The sequence below is a fragment of the Amblyraja radiata genome, chromosome 19, assembly GCF_010909765.2.
Source record: "Amblyraja radiata isolate CabotCenter1 chromosome 19, sAmbRad1.1.pri, whole genome shotgun sequence".
Lineage (NCBI taxonomy): Eukaryota > Metazoa > Chordata > Chondrichthyes > Rajiformes > Rajidae > Amblyraja > Amblyraja radiata.
Window position 1 is genome coordinate 1,577,699 of NC_045974.1, and position 26,503 is coordinate 1,604,201.

At 40.1% G+C, this 26,503-nt stretch overlaps 1 long non-coding RNA gene across 1 annotated transcript; it reads right to left on the bottom strand.

Moving 5' to 3' along the window:
• Positions 1-1,737: 1,737 nt before the first annotated feature.
• LOC116983662 lies at positions 1,738-26,503 on the bottom strand. The gene is made up of 4 exons (XR_004414780.1): positions 26,088-26,503; positions 25,148-25,228; positions 16,467-16,620; positions 1,738-2,104 (listed from the first exon to the last, which is right to left on the bottom strand). It is a non-coding gene; the product is annotated as an uncharacterized LOC116983662 (long non-coding RNA).

Consider the following 26,503-nt stretch of genomic DNA (forward strand, 5'->3'; position numbering starts at 1 on the left):
CATCTCTTCTCCCTACAAGCAGCGAGGAGGCTACGATGCCGCAGACACCGCAGCCCCCACCCGGCCCGGAGAAACGGGCACTCCCGCGAAGCAATATCCACTACTTACCTGGAGTAGACACGAGGCATCGAGGTGATTGTGTCGAGTGCAAATGGAGATCTGAACCTGTCCGGGCCCACTGCGCACGCGCGGAGAAACAGCGTAATTTTGCGTCGCTACTGCGTCACCCGCTTCCCCCAACTGTGCAGGTCGCAATTTTTTTCCCCAAAATTTCCAGCGACCGGAACCAGAATTTCAGGGAATTTCCGTCAAAGTGGAAACGCTGATAGCACTCCAATTTTTTTTTCTCAGGATTTTTTTTACTCTGGGGAAAAAAACACCTTGGACGGAGGCCCCCTAGATTTTGAGGCCCTCGGCTTCAACCTATGAGGCCTGTAGGTAAATCCGGCCCTGCCGAGGCCCCCCTAGATCTCGAGGCCCTAAGCTTAAGCTTGTGAAGCTTATACATAAATCTGGCCCTGGTTGAGAGACATTTAAAATCCAATCAAATAATTCATACATTTAAGAAAGCATTCTTTTGGAACCCTATACTCTGAGTTCAGCCTGATTCTCACACCAATTGTTCTATTTTTGTTCATTTCTAGCAGACAACTCTGCCAAATGTCCCAGTATATGTTTCCAGATTGACAGCAAGTGTGGCTATACACAGTATGTTCTCCAGGTTGTGTTTGTAAACCCACCCTTCCCCTCAACCTCTCCTGCCAGAGTTAGAGAAGGCCTGGCAGCACAAAGTCAGGAAACCAATATTGGAACATAGAAGGTAAATATAGATTTGAACCCTTCTGGACTGAGTAAATTAAAACATATTGGCTTTGCTTATTTATGCACTTTCTATTTATGACACAGAGACATTTTTGTGTACTGTTCCCTACACAGATCCGTTCATTAGCTCACTCAAGAAACTTACTCTGGATGTTATATCCGCCACACCGTCCCACATGTTTCCATGCCATAGATGTCCCTGTATTGTGTCTAAAGCACTCTGACACTTTACAGTCCTCCCTTCCAAACTCCACTGCAACTATCCCGTAAATCACCAGAATGGACAAAATACTTACCCTGTTGGAGTTACTCTTCTCACTTATTTCCCACACACACATTTATTTTTTTCAGTAACTTTACTCACAAGCTAGTTCCCAATTAATTCGACAGAAAATAAGCACCACACCAAAACACCTCAACACCAACAATTCACCGTGGGTAGTGCAGTAGTACATAGGTCAGTGTATAATCAAATTTGAACCACTCGTCATAGAGTTTTACAGCATGGAAACAGGCCCTTCAGCCCAACTTGCCCACACTGTCCAACAAGTCCCATGTACACTAGTCTCATCTGCCTGCGTTTAGCCCATATCCCTCTAAACCTTTCCTGTCCATGCACCAGTCTAAATGTTTCTTAAACATTCCTACCAGTCGGAAGAAGAGTCTCGACACAAAATAACGAATGTCCATTCCCTTCACAGTTGCTGCCTGATCTACTGAGTTCCTCCAGCACTTTGTGTTTTGCTTTGCAGATTCCGGCATCTGCAGTTCCCTGTGTCTTTTTGAAATAAATATTATTAGACATATATATTCATCAGTATATCATAATATATATATATTTTTTAAACTTTTCCACCAGTGTACATTGAGGCTGGAGGGTCTTGTGCATACCATTCAAACCTGCATGAGCACTAACAAGTTCAAGCCCTTTTAATAAAAATAATACAAGCTAAAATCACTCTGTGGGTCATACGCCATCTGTGGGGAAGAATGGGAGAAATGTCATCACCCAAAATCGGCAAATCTCTCTATCCGATGCCATGGTCTGACCTCACCTGATGAATATTTACATTCAAATGCATTCTTGTTCTCGTTCAGATTTCCAGCATCTTCATCAGTCGGAATCATGTTGTTTTCAGCCAGTGCAGCTTCCAAACCACTGCTGCTGCTGCAACCCCAAGTCAACAATCTGTGGGCTGGATAAGTCCTCCCTGCATTGCTATTGAGTCCAGCAATTGCTCTCCTCATTGTTGTAGCTGCTCGTCCAACAAAGTTTGTTCATCTGAAGTTGCAAAGGAAAAAGTACCCATTGTCAGTAATAAAGGCTCAACGGGGGTAAGGGGAAAAAGAAAAACAGAAAAAACAGATTGTGGATCGCACAGTGGCATAGCAGGTAGAGATACTGCCTCACGGCCCAGGTTCAATCCTGACTTCGGGTGCTGTCTGTGTGTGGAATTTACACGTTTTCCTTAAGAACACATAGGTTTCCTCGGGTTGCTCCGGTTTCCTCCCACATCCCAAACACGGGTTTGTAGGTTAATTGACCCTCTGTAAATTGCCCCTAGTTGTGTAGGGAGTGGATGAGAAAGTGGGATAACATAGAACTCGTGTGAATGGATGATCGATGGTTGGCATGGACTAAGCGGGCTGAAGGGCCTGATTAGTTCTAAATCTGGTTTAGAAATTCACCACATAAAATAAGATGGATTATAATGATCCATGTGCTTCAAAGTGAGTGCCACCTTAAATTCAGTTTTCAATCATGTCAGTCAGATTGAGAGGTCAAGTGCCATAGGATTTATTAAACTGACTGGCTGCTCAGCAAGACTTCTGACCCAGCCTGTTACTACTGGGCTGGGATCAATATTATGTCACTAGACCCCTTGTTGAACTTAAAGGTACCAGACTCGTTCTAGAATGTGCTTTCTAATCCAAGCCAGTTCTGGAGTTAAAATACAATTCACTGAGATTCAGTCAGAAACTGGCAAAAAGCCAGTACTCAGAATTTTAACCAATTAAACAACATTTTTGTGACTTGGTTGGGTTGAAATTGTGGCTTTGGATTCACATTGTCAGGAAATTAATCCATTTTACAAACTAAAGACAAAATGTTTGCACAATAAATATTCTGGAAAATGTCCAGTCCAGAACAGCAGTTATTATATTTATACGGTACACAAAAATGCTGGAGAAACTCAGCCGGTGCAACAGCATCTATGGAGCGAAGGAAATAGGCAACGTTTCGGGCCAAAACCCTTCTTCAGACTATTATATTTCTACGTTTACTAACATTGGACACTACACACAGATCCGCAACAGTTTCAGTGAAAAAAAGGCATATGTAAATTAAAGGAAAGAATGATCCTTATGTTTTGGGATTTTTGGGTATTCTTTACCTTTGGGAAGAATTTGGGAATGGGCTATGTTGCAGTGTTATGTTTCAAAATAAAGTAAAATTCACAGGTTTAAGTATAAAGGAACAGCTGCAGGCATTGAATACGTGTATTAAAGCCAATTGAGTCTCTTTTGTGGAATGCTGCAACACATTCCAAACACACCTCTTCCTTTCCTTTTTTGCACCCACACACTAGCACCATTCACTTCTCAAAACTACCTATTGCACAACGAACAACTACTCCCACCATTACTTCCTCAGCCCCATCACAAAGACTTCCCTTTACAGTCTTTACTTTCCTCGTTCCATTGTGGACATGCTGCGTGAAGCCAGTTTGTGATGAACCTCCAGCATCTTCACACAACTCAATGCACATGGGAAGTAGACACAAAACGCTGGATTGACTCAGCGGACACCGTTCATACTCATTAATTCATATTTCCTTATGATACAAGTTCTGCTCTTGCAAGCTCTCAGGGGAATTCCCATGACCAATTATTTCCCTATGAATCATCCTTTCTCACATAACCACCAATTTCCCACTGATTCTTTCCTGTATCTGCCCATCTCAATGCCACCTACAAATTCCCTTGAGCTCCATGCATTATAAAATTTGTTGCAACAATCTCTCGAAAAGTAATTAATTGCCTGGTGCAATATAAGATACCTTGCAGATATCAAAGATTCGTAATACGATGAGCTTAAAGATGATCTGAGCAGCACACTCAAAGGTAAAGTGGTCCTCCCAACTGCAATTGATCATCATCAATGAGACAGGCTATTTGGTTTTGGAAAATTTTCAGGCTCGTATGTATTTCGATTAAGTTAAATTCAGTGCATTGAAGGTAAATCCACAGAGTTTACTAACAATTTGGGAACGTGCATTTAACCCAGTAGCCAGGACATCATGAAGTGGCTTACTGAATTCTTTGTTTACCATATCAGTTTAAAACAGTGGGGTTCATTAATCAATTCACATACACGTTATTGGAATGGTACTTTCAGAGGCCCAGGAGAGCAATAATAGGTTTGATTGGCAGCTCATCTCGCCTATTCCCACCACTGAGAGCTGGTGAGAGCCAAAGGTTAAGTCTTTGGCTATTTCTTAAGCTGAAACAAGCAGAGTGTGGAGAGGTGTGGAGTGATAAACAGTCACAGAGGGAAAGAACTCTCTTGGTGAGGTTAGGACTGACTCCGTTCAGGGGTTTGCTAATATGCAAAATAAATGTAGCCCATCAATTGACATTTAAAACAATTATATCTAATGCTATGTAAGCAAAAGGCAAATTAAATTTCACTGTAAAATGCATTCTATCTGTTAAATATTATATGTCAAATATATTCATCCTGTTTTAGAAGATAAAAATTGTGGCCCATTTTCAAAATTACATCTTCGAGTGGACAAAATATAGTGATTTAATTTTTTGTTATAAATTTGCTTTATGAGAAGACTACCTGTCGGACAACAAATGGAAACTCCTGACTATTGATGAATAGAGACCACATAGGTGGATGACCTGTAATATTGAACCCAACACCTGATGTTTACTGCTGGCATCTTGGATACCATTAGGAGGTTCCCACTTAAAGAAATCAATGCAAAAATGGTTCTTCACAACTAGGAAAAACAATAATTAATGTACTTAGAATGTGTACCTATGATGCTATGGTTGTGTCTAGATATTCCAATAAAAAAGTATTTACTGCCCATAATCATTTTATCCCCCCCCCCCCCCCCCCCACCTTTCTCTCCCCATTACAATGTCAGGAGAAAAGTCCGGACCCGAAATCCCACCTATCCATGTCGTCCAGGATGCTTCTTGATGAGCTGTTGCTCCAGCACTTTGTACCATTAGGGTCTCCGGCTGTTAAATCTGACAGTTTTAGCCCCGTCTTTGTTTTTCTTCCTTTCTCCCTTGCTTTGCTGGAGCCAGTGGCTTGTGGCAGTACAGATGTAAAACACTAGTAACACTCGTGCTAGTAACACTACAGTCGTCTACTGCACCCTGGACCACTGCTTTCCACTGCTTACACACAACATAAGTAACCTCGTTTCTTTTTGTGTCCATCCATACTTACAGGAACTGAATTCCAAAGCCTAACTACTTTCTGAGCAAAAATATTGTGCCTTATGCGTGCCCCTGTCTTTGTGCCATCCAATATCAGGAGCAGCTTCTCTATACGTACCCATGGAATCTGGAGGGGTGGAGTGAAAAACATTCACAAAGAGAAATCATTGATGTCAACCTTCTTTGTTCTAAGTGACATCAAACACAAGGACAGAATGTGAAACTATTTTTTTCTCACTATTTGACTGTATTATTTTAATTGAGCTTTAAACTGACAAAACTATTGGGATAATATCTATGGAATGGTTTTCCATGTACATCATTAGCTGAACACTATTATTGAGCTACAACAAGCACAATTTTAGTCTTCCTTCAGTTTCTCCCTAATGTCTGTAATTCCATCCTCGCATTAATTTAGAGAGTGTTTGTGTTCTGTGTCACCAACTGTCCATGTGGCAGAAAAATATTTAAATTAATGAATTTAACAGGCGATTTACTGGGCCATAAATTGCTGGCAATAACATGAAGAGTTTAATGTGCTGTTATTAGTGAATAAATCACCCAGCAATTTGTGGCAAAAGATACTCGTGACTTGTAGATCACTTTGAATTGCTGGATGACTTCCAGCATTCTTCCTTATGAAAACAGCAGCGCACAGTCAAAGTCATTGTGAGTGTCATGAAATTGATGTACTTCCACATTAGTTACCAATTATACATGCTGCAGAAAACTAGTACTTAAAATCATTTTACTGAAAAAATACATGTTGCTGCATTGCCTCTCAACATCTTTATCCACGAAACAGAACAGATCCCTTGCAAGTAGTAAATTATTCTTAGATACATAAAATGTTCATTTTAATTTTCTTCCTCTTTTTCCTTTCTGTCTCATCTTTTCTCCCAATTCAATTTTGATCGCATCCCTGCTTTGGCTCAATTTGACACTATTTCCCTCTTAGTTCTTTCTCTGTCTCCATCCCAGATCCCAGATCTCATCGAATATACAATAAATGAAATGTTGAAACCATAAGATAGCATAGGAAATTGGTTTCTTGGACTACTATTCCAAAATCTTGATTTCATATCAGATCCATCATTGCCCTCCCTCTTTTCCACCAACCTGGGTCTCCAACATATTCCTGACCAAAGATATTTTGAGAGGGGGAGAAAAAAAAGAAAAAGTGCTGAAGTAAATCAGCAGGTCAGGCAGCAGAACATGGATAGGTGATGTTTCAGGTCAGGACATTTCTTCAGTCCCGAAACATCACCGAGCCATATTCTCCAGATATGTTGCCTGACCCGCTGAGTTACTCCAGCACTTTGTAACATCAATCAATCAATCAATCAATCAATCAATTTATTCATCGCATACACAATAAAGTGCAGTGAAATGAATTTTGGTTCACATTGCTGTGAACCAGCATCTGCAGTTCATTGTGTCTCCATATTTTGAGAGGATATGTGTTAGAAATGTTAGGAATAGGATGTGTCAAAAATGCATGTGCCAGAAAATCAAGGATTACTATGCATCTTCTTTAATTTATCAACAAAACAGTAATTGGACTTTAAAATATAATTGATTGTGGAGTGCTTTGGGAAACTCGATAGACTGGTTCCGTCCAGAAAAAAAATCTTGACATTTGTAATTAGTGCATTCTTTGTAATCTTCCATGATGATTTAATGGTTATTTTACATTAAGATTTGTTGTGACTTTTTTCCTTAGAATGTTTTACTATTTTAGTTGAAATCTATACTGGTGTACACATGGCTGCAATTCTTGCACATTTTGTTCACATAGCATTTACAGAATAATTCAATGAATAGTTTTGCATTTTTCTTGATAACAAGACAATAATGTTCCTTTGTGGAAGTGCTTGTCATGGGAGAGTATGTTTTGCAAAAATAAATATAGGAAGGAACTACAGATGCTGGGGAAGCAAAATGTAATTCTAAGAAATGCCGCCAAATTCTTTTAAATTCTTTTAAATTCTTTTAAAATACTTATTTATTTTTTACTAATAAGTGTACATATGTGTCAATGGTTGTCGTGTTTGTATTTTTTTTAACCGGAGGAGATGTAATGGAATTTCGTTGCACAGTATTGTGCAATGACAATAAACGTATTCATTCATTCAAACCGAAGATAGACACAAAATGCTAGAGGCACTGAGCGAGACAGGCAGCATCTCTGGAGAGAAGGAATGGGTGACATTTCGGGTCGAGACCCATCTTCACCTGAAACGTCACCCATCCCTTCGCTCCATAGATGCTGCCTGCCAGTGACTCCAGCATTTTGTGTCTATCTTTTGCAAAAAAGAAGTGTTCACTCTGAATTTACATCTCAAATGTAATATGGTGATTTGACATATGGTAACTGGACTGTAATCTTATAAATGTATGAACAAAATTAATACATAAATATTAGAGAGGCCATTCACATGATAATAGCAGACGGATTATTTTGCTCAATACAGCTTTGTCTATAAAAAACTCAACCATGAATCTACCGTACAGTGGGTAAACAAGCATACTGGTTTTGTTCTGGACTAGTAATCCAGAAACTAGGGACAATAATGTAGATAAGTAAATTCAAACCATATCCCCTGTCTGTGGAACTTAAAGGCAACTCATTTCATAAGCAAATTTAAAAACTAACATTAGTAATGACAATAACAAAACGACCGTATTGTTCTGAAAAGAGGTCTGGTTTATGAACTCCTTCCAGGGAGTCCTTATAAGACCCAGACCGATACACTGCAATATGTTTCATTCTTAACTACACTCTGCAAAGGTGTACCAAGCCATTCAGTCCAAAGGGACATTTTGAAAGTAAAAATGCTTGCATTGTCCATACAGAACGAATGAACAATATCTAAATATTCCCAAGGAGAGTGTGAGGTCATGTCCGGCGGTATCAAGAGGAATCAAAGACAGATTATTATCCAAATGGAGAAAGACAGCAAATGAACAAAGTTAGAAGGGATGCAAGTAATATATACACTTAAGAGAGTGTAGAGTTTGGCTCAATATTCCTTAGTGATGAGATGTGACCTTCCTCAAACAGATCAGATTGTAGGGTATATATTGGGATGCTTTCACTTGTGGGAAAGTCCTAAAAACAAACAAACAAAGAATGGGACTGGTCATTTAAAAAAGACACAAATACATTTCTTTTCTCAGCAGGTAGTGAGTCTCTGAAATTCTCGGCCACAGAGGATGGTGAGCCAGATCATTAGATATATTCACAGTGAAGATAAATATTTGAAATATTGAGGAACTAAGGGCTATGGGGAGCTGGCACAGGAGGAGTTGAGACCAGCATAGATCAGCTATGGTAATTGCTGGAGGCCTACTCCTACTCCTATTTACCTGTGTTTTGTGTTGATTTATTTTGAGGAAGGTGCAGAAATTGGGGAATAGGAAGCCATTGCGATTGATGGAGAAGTCTTAAACCATCTTTCTATAAGCTCTACATATTCCTCTGCATCAAAGATATTCACCCCAGCCCTTCTATGCTCATGGAGCTGCATTCAAGAATTTATAGCAATTTCCGACATTTCTGAATTGCCCTTTGCTTTCTTCAGGTAAACCTGGAAGTCAGATTAAGGAAGAGTCTCTTTGCATCTCGTTTCAACATTTATTTCTGCAGATCTTAAACAGATCTTTGAAATTGACGTTCTTCCACTATCCTTGATGTCTGACAAGGAGCGCCTGCATTTCAATGACTGGAATGTGTCATTTTAACACATGTATTGCTTTTGTATGATCCTATAGGCTCAGCATTCAAGTTTAATAGGAGTAATCACTCCCTTTCTCTGAATACCTGAAGACAATGTTCCTTATAACCCGATCATTAAATCAGTGAGACATCGGTGGATTTGAGGAGTAGGTTACCATGTTTGCTTTCGTTATTTTTTTCTTCTTTATAAAGCAAACAATTTCAGACTACATCAAATTTCTTGCTAGCAAAGTGCCATTAAATAATGGCAATGGAAATGAATTGTATGTTTTATTATTGTGCCTGTTCAGTCTAATTGTTTTGGAAATCCAAAAATGTTCAATATTAATGGGTATCTGCATTTTTTTTAAATGAGCTGCCAAAAATATTCACTTTTTTGCCCAATGTTCCCAGTTTACTGGCTCATTTCAACTCATGCTGGTCCCCAGAACATTAGCTCCAAACTTTATTGGTTTTCTAACCAAACCCGCTCCCTGCCTTTCTCCAGAATGGGTCTAACTTACAATAATTGAAAATGTAGATGCCAGAGTTCATGGGCTGGAGCTTCACTCCAGGACTGGAACCCAGAACTATATCCGGAGGGAGCATTGCATTGTCAACTATGCAATATTTCATCTAAGATGCCAAACCTCATATGTTCCTTTCATAAGCTGTGGCACTGTCCCATTCACCTCTACCCCATTAAGGACATTGGACTTTGTATCTGGAACTGATGCACTACAATGCTGAGAACTATATTCTGCACACTTGTATCTTCCCCTTTGCTCTATCTATTGTACTTGAGTTTGACTTGATTGGATATTTATGCACAGTATTATCTGATCTGATTGAATAGCACGAAAAATAAAGTTTTCACTATACTTCAGTACACAGTACAAGAAAAAGCGTAAAGCTAATCTGCAGGGAAGCAAGTCCAATGCATTTCAGATCTTTTCATACATAGTATTATATTTTGTAATTAAAGTTCTACATTGGATTAAAATAAAACCATAAAATCCTTGAATTACTCAATAGTTCAGGCCACATCTGTAGGAAAGAAACGGGTGATTTTCAGGTCAATGAAGTGGATGGAGCCAAAATAAATTAGTTACATTGCAGGGAGGGTGGGCGAGAGGTCGTCTAATGGGAAAACCTGGGTGACCATGGCGATAAGCAACAAACAAGGTTACCTGGTCAATGGAGACACAACAAACTGCAGATATTGGAATCCCGAGCAAAACACAAACACCTGTCTATTCTCTCCACAGATGCTGCCTGACCCACTGGGTTACTCCAGCACTTTGAGTTTTTATCCAGTCATTGAGAGAATGGGAGCAATTTTTGAATGTAAATATTAACAAAATAATGAAGGCATTGCAACATGCAGGCAGGAAGTCATGTCTGCATGTTCTGACACCCAGAGCAGCACACAGACAGAACATTAAATGCTGTACCTCAATTTGCAGTGGATCTTGCTGTAACAGCACAGGAGACCACAGAATGACAGGTCAGAGTGGAGTGGGATGGAGAATTCAAGTGGCAGGTACTGGATGCTCAGGATCATCCCTGCATTTACTCCTAAAGACATAGATAAGTAAATTTGAAGCCAAGTTGAGAAGGCAAAGTCCCTTCTAATATCCTGCAAATGCTGCATGTGTAAAAACTGAAGTAATTGCTGGATCTACGTTGTGTAAATCTTTAAATGTTATTTTTATGGGAGTGTATATTTTAATTTAGTGATGCTAGTTTTCCAGTTTGGTTCAGGAACCAAGGCAAACTATAGAGAAAATCAACACAATCTTCTTCCTCTCTTTAAACTATTTATATATTTTTCCTCACCAACGATCTTTGGCTTTATAGCATTTCCAGGAGACAGAAAATGTCCAACTTTTTCCAAGCCATGTTGCACACAACTGACCGAGGAAATCCAAACACTTGTGAAAAGGAGTAGTCTCCTGATCTCTCTCTCAGTGTGTTTCATAATAGGAAAGCTCCTGTGAAATCTCTCAGACAAACTATACCAGGAAGACTTCAGATGGCTTTTGACAAAGAGAATAATTATATCAAAATTTATGTTCCTTCGTCCAGTCACAAAATAAGTCAGTGACTTCATTTCCTACCATAGGATGTGAGATCATTTGAGTTGCAAAAATTACCATGAGGAAAACAAAACAATTTAAAGTAAACCATTCTCATGATATTTATGTGTTAGAAAACAAAATAAATAAAAACAAAGAAAATGCTACGACAAAATAAATATAAAGCTTAATTGCAAAATACCGTTTCTTGGATGGAATTACTGAGTTTGAACTGAGTTTAGTTTATTGTCACGTGTACCGAGGTACTTTGAAAAACTTTTGTTACGTGCTAACCAGTCAGCGGAAAGATAATACATGTTTACAATTGAGTCAGGATGTACAATTAGTGTTGTGTTGCTTCATACTTTGTGTGGTGATGTTGCAGCACAATATCAGGGATGCAGCAGTACTCTTGTCTCTGAAACAGAAATGGATTGAATCTCCATTTAAAGTATATAACATCTAGGCTAATTCTTCAGTGCTTTGTGTACCTAGCAACTCTGACTGGGACAACTCTTCCTTCCAGAAACCTCCCATTTCCAACCATGACACTCAATGATACAAAGATTCTTAAACAATATGAAAATTGGGGCTGGCCTGAGATTGCTGGTTGATGATTTCATTCAGGCTGTGGGTCCATTCTGTGGGTGATGGTGGAATCATTGAATCAAACACTATGAAAGCAGACTGATGATGACAGAGTTGGTTAAATTAATCCATCAAATGCTGAAGAGTTGTTGCTGATATCTTGGTGGCCTACCTGCATCTGATGAGGACCTAGTTCTGGGATATCTCCAAGCACTGCGACAAACAACATTTTTCTCCAATGGGAATGGAAATGCTACTAGCTTTGGCTAGACATACATGACATGTCACTGCATGTCGATATATGCATCCTATGCAGCATCCTATGCATCCTATGCTATGAGAAATCTGGAATAAATCTCAGAGAATGCAACTAAAAATATCACTGTGTAGGAAGGAACTGCAGATACTGGTTTAAACCGAAGGTAGACACAAAATGCTGAAGTAACTCAGCGGGACAGGCAGCATCTCTAGGGAGAAGGAATGGGTGACGTTTCGGCTTGAGTCTGAAGAAGAGTCTCGACATGAAACATCACCCATTCCTTCTCTCCAGAGATGCTGCCTGTCCCGCTGAGTTACTCCAGCATTTTGTGTCCACCTAAAAATATCACTGTTCCATCAACAATGGATCAAAATCCATGAACTCATACTGCAAGTTGCATCTGAGAAAGTAAGTCATCATCAGTTTCCCAAGGGCACTTAGGGGAGGATTTTGGAGGGTCTAAAACATTAAATACTATTTTACGGTGAGAGAGGGAATGTTTAAATAATATTTACATTGTGGTAGATGTCTGGCACTCACTGCTCGAGGAAGTGGTGAAAATAGATATGATAGCAATATTTAAAGGCCATTTAGACAGGCATGTGGACAGAATGGGAATTGAGGATATACATGTAGATCATGTGCAGGCAAATGTGCAGCTTAAATTGGCATCATGGTCAGCACAAACATCGTGGGCCGAAGGGTCTGTTCTGTTTTGTACTATTTTAAGTTATATATTCTGTAATGTTCACTCTCCTCAAAGTTAGTACGAACTCAGTATACTTTGCAACACTGAGATCAGCAAAACACAGAGAAATCCACAATTATTGGAGGTTAGGAGTAACACCACTCCAGAAAAAGACAAATACAAACGATAACCAATTGAAGATAGCCGAGTCCCATTCCTTTACCCAATAGAGCTTTATAAAGGGTCTCAGACCTGACATGTTAACTGGTTCTTTTTCCACAGGGTCAAGGATTATATCAGGAAATGTACAATATAGAAAACTACCCTGTAAAGTTTTTTTTCTGACCTTGGCATACCATGCCAAAGTCAAGGCCAACCTTTGCAAGAATACTGTTACATACCATAAATACTGGTAGTGGCCCTGATGGTGGTTTCATGGGTCATCAATCAAGACAGATGATAATGATTGCCATTACTGTAGCCAGTGTATTATGCTGTGAGGAGGATACACTATTTGATCTGCTGTGCAGTTTACTTGTGGTAAACATGGTGCATAATAGCCTCAAGTCAGGTAATCCACTCGATAAGCCACACCCCTAAAGAAGTGATTGGATACCTTCAACAGTTTCAACTCTATTAATGACACTCAGAATATTTTGGATAGTCATCATTGCTAGCGATGAACCACCTGAGCCAAAAGCAATCTCGACACCAAATCCACAAACCAACAAGGTCTGGTTTTACATGTATATAATAACTAAAACCTACTAACAAAGAGGAGTGTTTCTTGGTCAGCTGGGCAAGTAGGTAGAGGAGTGGCTAATCCATTGTCACTACCAGGGTGTCAGAAGTTGTGGGGAGAAGGCTGGAGAATAGGGTTAGGAGGGAGAGATAGATCAACCATGATTGAATGGCTGAGTAGATTTGATGGCCTAACTCTACTCCTATCACTTATAATCTTATGATCTATCCTAACACACCAGGGACAATTTACAATGTTTACCAAAGCCAGTTAACCTACAAACCTTCAAAGTTTCATAAGAATTGTAAATCTATTTTTAAATTCAGTGTATAATGAGATATAGCACAAAAATAGAGGATATATAGTATTTTGAATAAATTGATGGAATGTAACAGAGATTACAAGTTAAATATCCAAATTTTAGATTCAGTATTGTTGATTTTCGTGCATCTTAAATAAAAGTATTTTTGCGGCATCTGCAGAACTTCAATGCTGCTCAATCTGTCAGAAGCAGTCTCACTTGGTAACACCCTCCTACCATCCGGGAGGCGCTACAGGTCTCTCCGTTGCCGGACCAGCAGGTCCAGGAACAGCTTCTTCCCTGCAGCTGTCACACTACTCAACACTGTACCTCGGTGACTGCCAATCCCCCCCCCCCCCCCCCGGACACTCCTCCCACAGGAAAAACGCTATGACTGTATGCATGTAAATAGATTTATTTATTGAAATCATATTCTATGTCGCTCTTCCAGCGAGATGCTAACTGCATTTCGTTGTCTCTGTACTGTACACTGACAATGACAATTAAAGTTGAATCTGAATCTGAATCTGAATGAAAACGGAATTAGGATGCACAAAAAAAGTTGGCATGGGTATGGTGAGCTGTGCTGTATAACTCTGCGGTTCTATATAAACTCTGGGTCTTGCCATCATTTTGGTGGATAACAGGCAAGTAATTTACAGGGTGAGTGTAAGGCCCAATGACAATGATTGGTAATACTGAAGCCAAGTAGTATATCAAACATAAATCCGAAACTGAAATTGTGTACAATCTGATTTTAACATGTAACATAAGCAAAATATGGCAAAGTCATCAGACCAGTAATCAGAGGCCAAGACTAATAATTCGAAGAATTTAGTTTGCATCTCACTCTGCACATAATCTAATCATGACCATGAAACAGTTTGTTGTAAAATCTGGCTGTCGTTAGAGGAATGATCTGCCATCCTTGCTGATGTGATTCATTCTGAAATACAGTAGTCCACAAGTACTCCCACTTGTATCATAATTGCTTTGTTGAAACTTAATAAACATTCACAAATACACAAGAAAATGTGAGTAAGAGTAGGCCAACAAGCCCTCCAAGCCTGCCTCACCATTTAATATCGAAGGCAGACACAAAATGCTGGAGTAACTCAGCGGGACAGGCAGCATCTCTGTTGAGAAGAAATGGGTCACGTTTCGGGTTGAGACCCTTCTTCAGACTGAGTGGGCGGGAGAGAGATAGAATGTAGTCGGAGACAGTAAGACTGGTGGGAGAACTGGGAAGGGGGAAGGGGATAGAGGGAGAGGGAAAGCAAGGGCTACCTGAAGTTAACAAAGTCAATGTTCATACCGCTGGGGTGTAAGCTGCCCAAGCGAAATATGAGATGCTGTTCCACCAATTTTCACTGGACCCCACTCTAACAACGGAGGAGGCCCAGAACTGAAGGTCAGATTAGGAATAGGAGGGGGAGTTAAAGTACTGAGCAACCGGGAGATCAGGTAGGTTAAAGCGGAATGAGCGGAGATTTTCAGCGAAACGATCGCCGAGCCTGCGCTTGGTCTCACCGATACACAGGAGTTGACACCTGGAACAGCGGATACAGTAGATGAGGCTGGAGGAGGTGCAAGTGAACCTCTGCCTCACCTGAAAAGATTGTTGGGGTCCTTGGATGGAGTCGAGGGGGGAGGTAAAGGGACAGGTGTTGCATCCCTCACCATTTAATATGGCTGTAGCTGATCTATACTGGCTTCAACTCCTTTTCTGTGTCAGTTCTCCATACTCCTCTACCCCTCAATCTGTCAAATATTTATCAGCCTCCATCTTAAATAATTCTAATGATCCAGCTTCCCCCTTGCAGATATCCTGACCCCCTGACACTGCAAAGACTTTCTACCATCTACAGGCACAAGTCTAGCGAGTGAGGGAATATTCTTTGTTTGTCTAGATGAGTGTGGCTCAAACAGCATTCAATAAGCTTGACACTGTCTAGGCCAAAGCAACTCAATTAACTGGTATCCCATCCGCTATCCACTCATTCATTCCTTACACCAACGGTTTCAATGGGTTCCATCTGCACATACATCACAGTGGCTGACAGCAGTGTGCTTTCTACTATGTCACTCATTGATATAAACCTGCAATATTTACCCCAAGGAAGACAGGGGCAGGAGATGCACAGGAACACCATTGCTTGCATGCTTCCCTCCACGTCGCACATCATACTGATGTAGAAATATAACGCACACCTCCAGATTCAGGGACAGTTTCTTTCCCAGCTGTTATCAGCACTGAAACATCCTACCACAACCAGAGAGCAGTGCTGAACTACTATCGGCCTCTTAGGTGTCCCTCGGACTATCCTTGATCGGTCTTTGCTGGCTTTACCTTGCGCTAAACGTTATTCCCTTATCATTTATGTATACACTGTAAATGGCTCAATTGTAATCGTGTATTGTCTTTCTGCTGACTGGATAGCACGCAACAAAAGCTTTTCACTGTACCTCGGTGCAGGTGACAATACACTGAACTGAACTGAATTGCCATCCCCCCATTGTCAACAGGCCAAAATGTGAGCAACTCTTAAACAGTAGCCTTTGGGAATATCTTCACTAAAGGACAACAGAGGTCCAAGAAAGCACCTCACTGCTCCCTTCTCCAGTGCAATAACAGATGAGCAATGGTCCAGTTGTGCTCACATCCCAAAAATACAATACATCAATTTTATGTGGTGTGGTTCCTATGTACATCTACTGCAAAAACTGTATAAATATATACAATATAAGGCATTGTTTCAAAATGGATCGGATTGCAACAAAAGTATGTGCCATAGATCAACTCAACCTGCTTCTTATCATATTCTTTAGGCCCTTCTTCAGTAGAATATCTGTCTCTGAATTGTTTGTATTCAGTCAGCATTGTGAATCATTCTTGCCTTCACCAATCCTTAGAATGGAATCAAGTCACTTCTTCTTTTTCTCTTTGCCATTATTGATATCTAAGAATATAAGAACAGCCAATGATAATTGTCCCAATATCACATGATGCTTCATTTGTTATAAAGAACTGGAAAGTCAAAAACATTGAGATGAACATTTAGTTAAATATTAAAAACCTTTTAGCTTTTTTTGAGTGTGCAATTGTTTAGAAAACGAATTCTCAAAATGTTAGTTGTCTAACGATAACTACAACATTGCATGGACAATTTTTTTCAAACCCATTCAATACATTTTGCATCGTTTCCAACTGCCTACGAATCCCTGGAAATATGATTTGTGATTTGATTTTTTTTTAAATAAACTCTGACATTAAGTAATTTTGAGAGAAATTCCAATTATTTTGGCTTTTGCCATCATTTTGCAGGTAAATGCAACATATTTTATCGTAAATTTATCTACAGAAATGTTTTTCAGCATGCCCAATTGTAGCAGAGAAATCAGATCAGTTGCTACAATGCTACTGAGCCATTGACAGCTTATGGACATCATTAACTGTGGCAGGGGGAAAGGTGATAATCCCAACCAGTCAAATCTAAACAGCTTCTGCGTGTGCTCTTGTATTTTGTTTGGGAAGATGAGAAATATCTACATCATTCAAGTGTTTTGGATTGCCTTGTGCTTTTTAAATAGATAACAATGTATTTCTTTTATTAGTTTTGTTTATTAGTTTAGAGATACAGTGTGGAAACACCGAGTCTTTGGAGTGTGGGAGGAAACTGAAGATCTCAGAGAAAACCCACGCGGTCATGGGGAGAACATACAAACTGCAAACTCCGTACAGACACCCCCCTTAGTGGCGATTGAACCAGGGTCTCTGGCGCTGTAAGCACTGTAAGGCAGCAACTCTACCGCTGTACCACCCTACTTGACACCAGTAATCTAGATATCAGTAATCTTTTCATTGTTACACTTTATTTGTTGGTCTGCAACTCTCGTATTAACCCGTGTTCTTGTATGCTTGAAACTCTTCAAATCACAACACAATTATTGTAGCTTCCTAGTATTTATTGTCCTTTGTTAAACTTGAATATGTCTCACTTCCGCATATTGGATCTTCACCGGTACTTTCCTGAATATTTCTTCCTTTTCTATCATAAACCTTTGAACAATTATGTTCCAATTGTTTGTTTTCAATCATATCATGTTTCTTTGAAATGTGCTTTTATAAACCCCGTATGAATAATTCACAAACATGGTATGGATTTTTTTTTCGAAACCCTTTAATTCCCTCAGTATAATTTGAATTACATTGTATCTCAGCTGTTTTCTTTTAAAAGTAGAGGCAAGCACAGCTTGTAGAGCTGCTGCCTTACTACACCACAGACACAGGTTCAATCCAGACCTTGGTTGCTGTTCATGTGGAGTTTGCAAATCCTCCCAGTGACCACATGGGTTTTCTCCTAGTGCTCCAGTTTCCTCCCGCGTCCTAAAGGTTTGTAGGTTAATTAGCCTCTGTAAATCACCTCTAATTTGAAAAAGCTTCATGTGTTGGTGCAATCATACAGCAAAGAGGAAGCCCGGTTAGCCCACTGTACCTGTGCTCGCTCATTAAAAGACCTATTCACCGAGTCTTCTCCCAGGATGATTTCCCATATTCCTGCAATTTTGCCTTTTTAATAAAATCCCATTATTTCATGTACGTTAATGTTGGAATAAGTAAAATACTTGTTTTTAAAAGTTATCCTATATGATACATCACTGAGATGTGGACTATTGTATTACTGACAATGACTTACAATGGTTTTGGCTGGGTAACCTTATGGGGGGGGAAAGGCAATCTTTAGCTCTTATTACACCGACCACAAAAGTGTGAAATATAGTCACAGAATATTAGGGTAAAACATAACCATATGGTATTCTATGACACATAATTTCAGTAAGTATTTGTATCACTTAATGGATAGTTTAGGTGCATTTACGCTGTGGCAGCTGGTCTGAGGAACTGCACTCTGGGCTCCAGCCAAGCTCGCCTGTTTACACTGCTTGGCTCCTGCCTGGCTGAAACTTTAACCATCCTGTTTAGGAGAAAGCTCTGCGAATGCCTTAATGCACACAGGCACAGAGCTGTCTCCCAAAAATTAGAAACAACAACTTTGCATTTAAACAGCGCAAAATGTAAGTGTTGAGAAAGTGGAGGGGAATGAATGTCTGTCTTGCACTTAAAATGAATGACAGATAGGTTTACAGTGGAGGGTCCAACAGTGAGCCAAATTTAAACTCTATGGCGCATCAAGCCAAATACCACCACTTCCACTTTAGTGACAGTGTGAAGCTGCAGGGGATTTCTACCGGTATTACAAGTGTCACTGAAGGTTATCATCAGCCATTCTATATTTGCAATGGGAGCTTTCTGAGTCTCTGTGGAGCACATGTGAGACAATGCACATTTTACTTGTTTGAATGAATGACACTGACATTTCTGCACAATAAAAGCAGAGAAATTAAGAGCAGGAATAGACCATCTGGCCCAGCCTGCTCTGGCTGATCCTCTAACTCAATCCTATTTCCATCCATTATTGCTGTACACCTTCATTTCCTTCATATCCAGAAAGCTTTCAATCTCTGTGCTGGATGAGCTCAATGACTGAGTGTGCACAACCCTCTGAGGTAGCAAATTCCACATATTCACCATACCTTCAAAGAAGCTATTTCTCCTCCTCCGAGTCTTAAATGGCACACCCCTTTCTGAGGCTGTGACCCTTGGTTCTAGACTCCTGCAGAAATGTGGTAATTTTCAATGCAATCATCTCACATTCTTTCCAAGAAAATACAAGCCATATTTACTTAATCTCTCTTCAATACACCATCCCAGGATGAAATGTTGTTACACTCCATCTATGATAAGTATTAAAGGTACACAAAATTGCTGGGGAAACTCAGCGGGTGCAGCAGCATCTATGGAGCGAAGGAAATAGGCGACGTTTCGGGCCGAAACCCTTCATCCCTTCATAAATAAGGAGACCAGAACCACACAAAATCTGCTGTATCTCCCAATTGCTAACCATTTTAACTCCCCTTCCCATTCCCACGCAGACCTTTCCTTCCTGGGCCTACTCTATTGCTAGAATGAGGCCATGTGCAAACATCTCATATTGCGCTTCTTGGATGTCTTACAACCCAAGGTATCAACATTGAATTCTCCAAGTTTAAGTAACTAATCCACAAACACCACTCGCTTTTCACCCCTCTGTCCCCTGTGCCCCATCTGGAATGTGCGCCCATTTCTCCCTTTCCCCATCCCTCTGTACCCTTCCATCTATGCTTATTCCTCTGGCTTCATATTTCACGTCTCTTCTATCATCTCCTGGGTGTGTAGGAAGGAACTGCAGATGCTAATTTACACCGAAGATAGACATAAAATGCTGGAGTAACTCAGCAGGACAAGTAGCCTCTGTGATGGTAGATTCATGCCGATGGTATTAGGGAGACGCAAGAAACTGCAGGTGTTGAAATCTTGATCTAAACAACATGCGGTGGAGGGTCTCGACTCGAAACGCCACCCAGTCCTTCTCTCCAAAGAAGCTGAGTTACTCCAGTATTTTGTGTCTATCATTAGTGTAAACCAGCACCTGCAATTCCTTCCTACACAACCCAGTGGGTCAGGCAGCATCTGGGAAAAGAATGGACAGGCGACGTTCCGGCTTCGGGCCCTTTTTACGATGTTATTATATGAGCTATAGATGGTGTTGATTACTGTTACTGATTACTGGGATCGCTGCTGAGAACTCTTCAAATACGCCCTCTGCAGCCCTATCCACTGATGTTTGATTTTACATTTATGCGAGTTAACTATTTGAGCAGCTTGCCATGCGATTGAAAATTATGGGATATTGGGGTTTTCAATGGGTGAAATCATTCTCGGAACAGTACATAGATAAAATGCATATTTCACTCGCTGCTTATGTCTCATATCAATGAAACTGTAAAACAAGCACATTTCTCGTTTTTCGAAAATAAAGAAAAGGACCAAGCACCACGTTGCGTAACATCCCCCCCCCCCCCCCCCCCCCTGAAATGACAGTGAACCAGAATAAAAACGAGAACTATGGAAGCCGCGTTTGGTTTTGGAGATATAAGGACGTGTCAGTCCACAGCTTCTTATAGCAGAAACAGTCCCGAATCCAGACATCACAAAATACTGGAGTAGCTCAGCGGGTCAGGCAGCATCTCTGGGGAACGTGGATAGAGGACGTTCTGGGTCGGGACCCTTTCTCACACTTCAGAGTATGAAACTTAGCTTATCCGTGTACTCCAGAGATGCTGCCTGACACGCTGAGTTACTCCAGCGATAGCGAGACACAAAATCTCGGCAGGACAGGCAGCATCTCTGGAGTGGAGAATAGATGGGTAAGGTTTCGAGTCTTCTTCACACTCCAGCACTGTGTTCTGTGCAAGTTGCCAGCATCTGCAGTCCCTGTGTCTCTGTCCAGGCCGCTATTATTGCCATTGCGGAATCAATAAGTCAAGAAGCAGTCCGCTCGGAACACCGAGATCTATCCATGCTAGATGTTACCCGACTTCTCCCGCTAAGACCAAGTCTCCAGTACACTACGTTATCGTCTCGCGTTCCTCAATCCTGCCAGCATTTGATTGAGTTGAGCGAGTACTTCCTTAACACACGGGAGACCGTAGATTAGTGTGTGAACTAACGAAGAATAGTCACTGAAAATCAACCTACGTACATATTCCCTCTCCCCGCTCAGTCTGAAGAAGGGTCTCGAAACGTCGCCCATTCCTTCTCTCCAGAGATGCTGCCTGTCCCGCTGAGTTACTGCAACATGTTGTGTCTTTCTACTATGTACGTTTGTTGGGGCGGCCGTGGGGGGGGGGGGGGGGGGGGGGGGGGGGGTCATAGTATTTCTAGTTTCTGAATGAAGTAATATATTTCATAGGGAAACGGATCCATTGTCACTGATGCAATGTTTGAGGGCAAGGGGTGATATTTTTTTCGAGAGCAATTCATTTGTTTTCGAATGTCTTCTTCAAATGTGGAACAGTTCTGTGGAAGCATTTGGGAAACATTTATGGAACTGAGAGTCGTTCAATTTCTGAGAAAAACGTCAAAGTCACAGTAATCCGGTCAATAGAAGACGAAACAGTCAGCAGTTTTCGATTCGCGGCAGCAGTCGTCGTTATTACTTTAAAGATATATTTAAAATCTTCGTTCATGGATTAACGTAATGTTCATTTGGAGACCGCGGTCAATGAAGTACTTGTCGGCTCGTGTCATCGAAATAATAATCCAGTGAAAGAGAGCAATCATGTTGCTTATTCATGCAACGGGTTTTTCTGCGGTTGGTGTTGGTTTAAGCAGACGTGAATTCGGTGAAGTGAGGCGGTGGTGGCGTCTGGACATTTCTCATCTGCCACTAAAAGTTGTGAAAGTGCTTCATCTTTATCGCCAGTAGTCAGTATTTTACCGGCTGCCCCTTCAACTGCAATATAACCAAGGGTCGTAGACATGATCCACTCTAGGAATAGGTTTGAGGATTAATCAAAACTAAAATCGTCTTATTGAGTAATGAGGATGAAAATCCGACAAAATATTTTCGTGAAATTAAGGTTTCACAAAATGTAGTAAAATCGACCTCCGAACAATAACTGTCCATTGAAATGTATATATAAACCCCTGTCTATAATTCCATACATGTTTACAGTAATCGTGCCATCCAGTGTGGGTTGCGGGTTCGATCCATTTCAATAATAATTTTCAATTTGCTGACATTTTAAAAGCATTTGTGCGATCAACGTTACTTTATCACCACTAACTGTGAAAGATGAAATGCCCCTGCGTGTAAAATATAAAGAGTGGAGGGTGGATTATGTAAGATTCAGTGGTAATTCATACGTAATTATTAAGATTGGATCACATCTGAACATATTATGTTGAGAATGTGATTTCAGATCAATTAAATATGATCCAGCAAAATGGGGATACGAATTATAAACCCGAGATTCATATTATTTTAGTATATAGACACAAAAAAGAATCTTAAAATCTCTACAATTTCTCTCCACTTTATACAAAACGTTTTGGTGATGAAATCAATGTATCTGACACCTAGTTTATGGTAATGATATGATTCTACGCGTATTAATTTGACACTTTACAACCATTGGAAGATTGCAGTTTATAAATGAAGAAGCGTTCCGGCCAGAAACGTCGCCCATCCATGTTTTCCAGAGATGCTCCCTGACCCGCTGTTACTCCGGCACTTTGTGTTCCACTTATAAAAAGTAATGTCTTACCGTGGTAATAGTAACTCTCATTTTTAACTCTCATTACATGGATTTTAAAATATTTGTATTTAGCCTGTTAAACAAATTAAAGACAGTGATGTGGACTGGCCTGTACTAACTAATTATTGGACTTGTTGACTGAGTTCTCATGTGGAATATTCTTTACCTGAATCTTTATATGAAGACATTTGTCTCCCAATCTAACTTTTATTTCTGCTTGCAATGTAATACTGTACAATGTAAAATGTAAAACTTAAACTCTCTGCCCACCCAACAACAAACACCTTCAGACAAGGTGTGCACACACCAGAAAGACGATAACTATGCTACAATATTAACTTTGCGCGTACATCTCACGTCTATTTCGTATATTATTCCAAAATATGAAAATATTATCTCTTTCACTTGATAGTGAAATTTAACATAACGTTTATAACTTGTAAAATATGTAACATAACAATTTTTGTGACATTTTAGAGGCGTTTGTAGAATTAACATAACTCCATCGGCAATAACTGTTAAAGATTAAATGTTACTACATATATAATGCACAAAACATGGATCACTGCCAAAATATATTGTCCACTGATAGGAATATGTACGAGACCACGAAAATAAGCGCGTAAGAAACGATTTTTAATATCTCAACGCTATGTTTTAAATCGGGATCTGAAATGATTTGAGTGAAAGAAGGAACTGCAGATGCTGGTTTGCACCTAAGATAGACACAAAATGCTGGAGTAACTCAGCGGGACAGGCAGCATCGCTGGAGAAAAGGTATAGGTGACGTTTCGAATCGAGACCCTTCATCAGACTCATGAAATAGTTGATGTGCTTAGTTAATCGTCTTTCCACGTCACACTACCATAAACGTACAGATATTGCAGGACCTTGCCAACTTGATCCTTGTGCCACGAAGTCCAGACAATAAGTCTCAACACTGGTCATTCATCCTCGTGTGCATCGAGCCTCCAACAATCATGTTGGTCCATGTTGGTCGTTGGCATAAACCAATTTGTTCCTCCACTGAATATAATTCATTTTGTGCCTCACACCCAATCTTGATATACGTATCATCTGCCCCTCGCTCTTCACAACAATTGCCTGAAGTACCACTTATACATACACACATCGACTAAAAACGCATTCCGGTTCTTCCGAAACGACCCGAAACGTTGCCTATTTCCTTCGCTCCATGGATACTGCCTCACCCGCTGAGTTTCTCCAGCATTTTTGTCTACTTCCGGTTCTTCACTCCAGACTTTGGCGATTATTTGCTTTATTTTGCCTAAATATTTGAGGTGCTTTGTAAGTAACGTAAATTTCATCCAGAGCGATAATGATTTTTTTTTTAAATTCTCCCTCCAATAGAATGCAGAATATGCAAGGCAGCTAAAGTCTCAGTCAGACAAAGGTGTATAAACTAAAATCGGATCTTAAAGTCAACTGAAAACACACATGATTTCTAAACATTGAAACAAGATGCGCGGAAGCATTTATACACATCATGTCAGTAGTTTCAAAGCACCTTGTAGAGAGAGCGAGAGAGAAAGGCAAAATAGAGGCCATTTTACTGAAGATGCTATCACTTAATGCCATCCACGATCTATTATCCAATGAAATCAATTCTACAATTAATCAACAGTACTGAATATACTTTAGATCAACATCGACATGCATTACTGACTCAGAAATAATCCCTGTTTCTCTGTCGCAAGATTTCTTCTTAAAATACATTGTACTTCTTCCCCTAAGATTTGTCTGTCAACAATATCTAAAATCAGTCTGAAGAAGGGTCCCGACACGAAACGTCGTCTATCCATTCACTCCACTGAGGCTTCCTGGCCCATTGAGTTACTCCAGCACTTGGTGTTCTCCTAAGGATTCCAATCTATGGAGCGAAGGAAATAGGCAATGTTTCGGCCCGAAACGTTGCCTATTTCCTTCGCTCCATAGATGCTGCTGCACCCGCTGAGTTTCTCCAGCATTTTTGTCTACCTTCGATTTTCCAGCATCTGCAGTTCATTCTTAAACACTTCCAGTCTCTGTATTTCCTCGCGTTTAAAATAGACATCATTGATTATTTGTGTGAGATTATATTGATTTAGAGTTCTGTGAAAGCGTGTTGTAATTACGTGTAATGCACATTTTCAAACAAAGCAAAGGTTTTGTGAATGGCCAGCCGTGAAATGTTTTTGAGGCGGGAGTATAAATGACACCTCGTGTGTGTGTTAATTTCAAACGGGAAACTTAAAGCAAAGCAAGACATGAACATGTCAGTATCACCTTGGTGTACACAAACTGCGGCGTTTCAATGTGGTTTTGCATTGCATTCACTTTTCTGCCTGACGCACCAGATAGCACAACCTTTTAATAAAAAAAAACATAAATGCATTAGTTTGGGCGTGATTTTTTTTTTGGGGGGGGGGGGCTGGAGGTATAGCAGTATCCATAACACTGTCTGACAGTAGCTATCCCTAAGGCTTAACAAGCTGAGTGCCTTCGAATTATTTCCAGAATGATCACTAAATGGATCTCGCAAATCTCCAGGGCATTCAAAATATTAAAAGCTTTAAAAATATTTCAACAGAAGCAGCATTCACTCGCGGAAGTGTCAATAGTCAGTAGAAACGTGGCAACTGTTTCACTAACCACCCCCAACCTTTTTTTTGTTAATTAAATGTATCAAATATATTTTGCTCTTTTGTGTATTTCAGTGTTAAATTTCAGTGTTTGTAAAAAAACAACCTTGTCATACTGATTTTTAAAATTGCCGAAATCATAACACTGCTGGTCATACTGATTAAAATAATAAAAGTGGCCCATAAACACGGCTCATCTCAAGTAAATTCACTGTTTTGCACATGCTTTCCCAACAAGTAGTTTCTGGAGAAATCAGTGTCCTTAAAAACAATAATAAAACCATGTAGATGTTTAAAAAATAGACATTTTGACAAAGATGGTTTAGCTGAGGCCTACACTGGAGGTTTTAAATATACACCTGTCCCCATCAGGTCGGTTGCTGTTTGAACATTCCTCCCACAAGGTATTTGTAAAATAATTTGAAAAATTATCGACATTATTAGTAAAATCCGCCCCAGTTTGGACAACATTTGCCAGTCCCTTGTGTTTCCATTGCTCAACATTCATATTGATCGCTTTATGTTTTTGCATTTGCTTTATTTATCTCTCTCTCTCTCTTCTAAAATGACAGCAAACTACTCACCGGCTTCTAAATGATATCCAGAAGTGAGCGGCCGGCAGAATTTTTGTTTAAAGACATTCATTTGCAATTCGTTTTAGAGTCAGCGAAGGAAGGAGCTGGTGGGAGGAACCTGTCGCGTTGTAACATCAACTAAAAAGGTGCATTCACCAGAAAATTAGAACCTCTCTTTATTCCCACTCCGTCATTTGAAAAACGCGTCTCTTGAAAGCTCGGTGCATTTAGTTTTTTGTGTCAGAGACATTATTGCCTTGTCCCGCCCGCACTGACAGGACTAACCGCGCGCCTAAACTAAAGTAAACTCCAGCCGTCCAACGGTGCAATGTGTCAGTTCCCTCACACTGTTGCAAAATAAAAACCTTTGCAAAATGTAAATTGCAAAAAATAAAATAAAATTTGGGCGCAGTTTGACAGAAAAA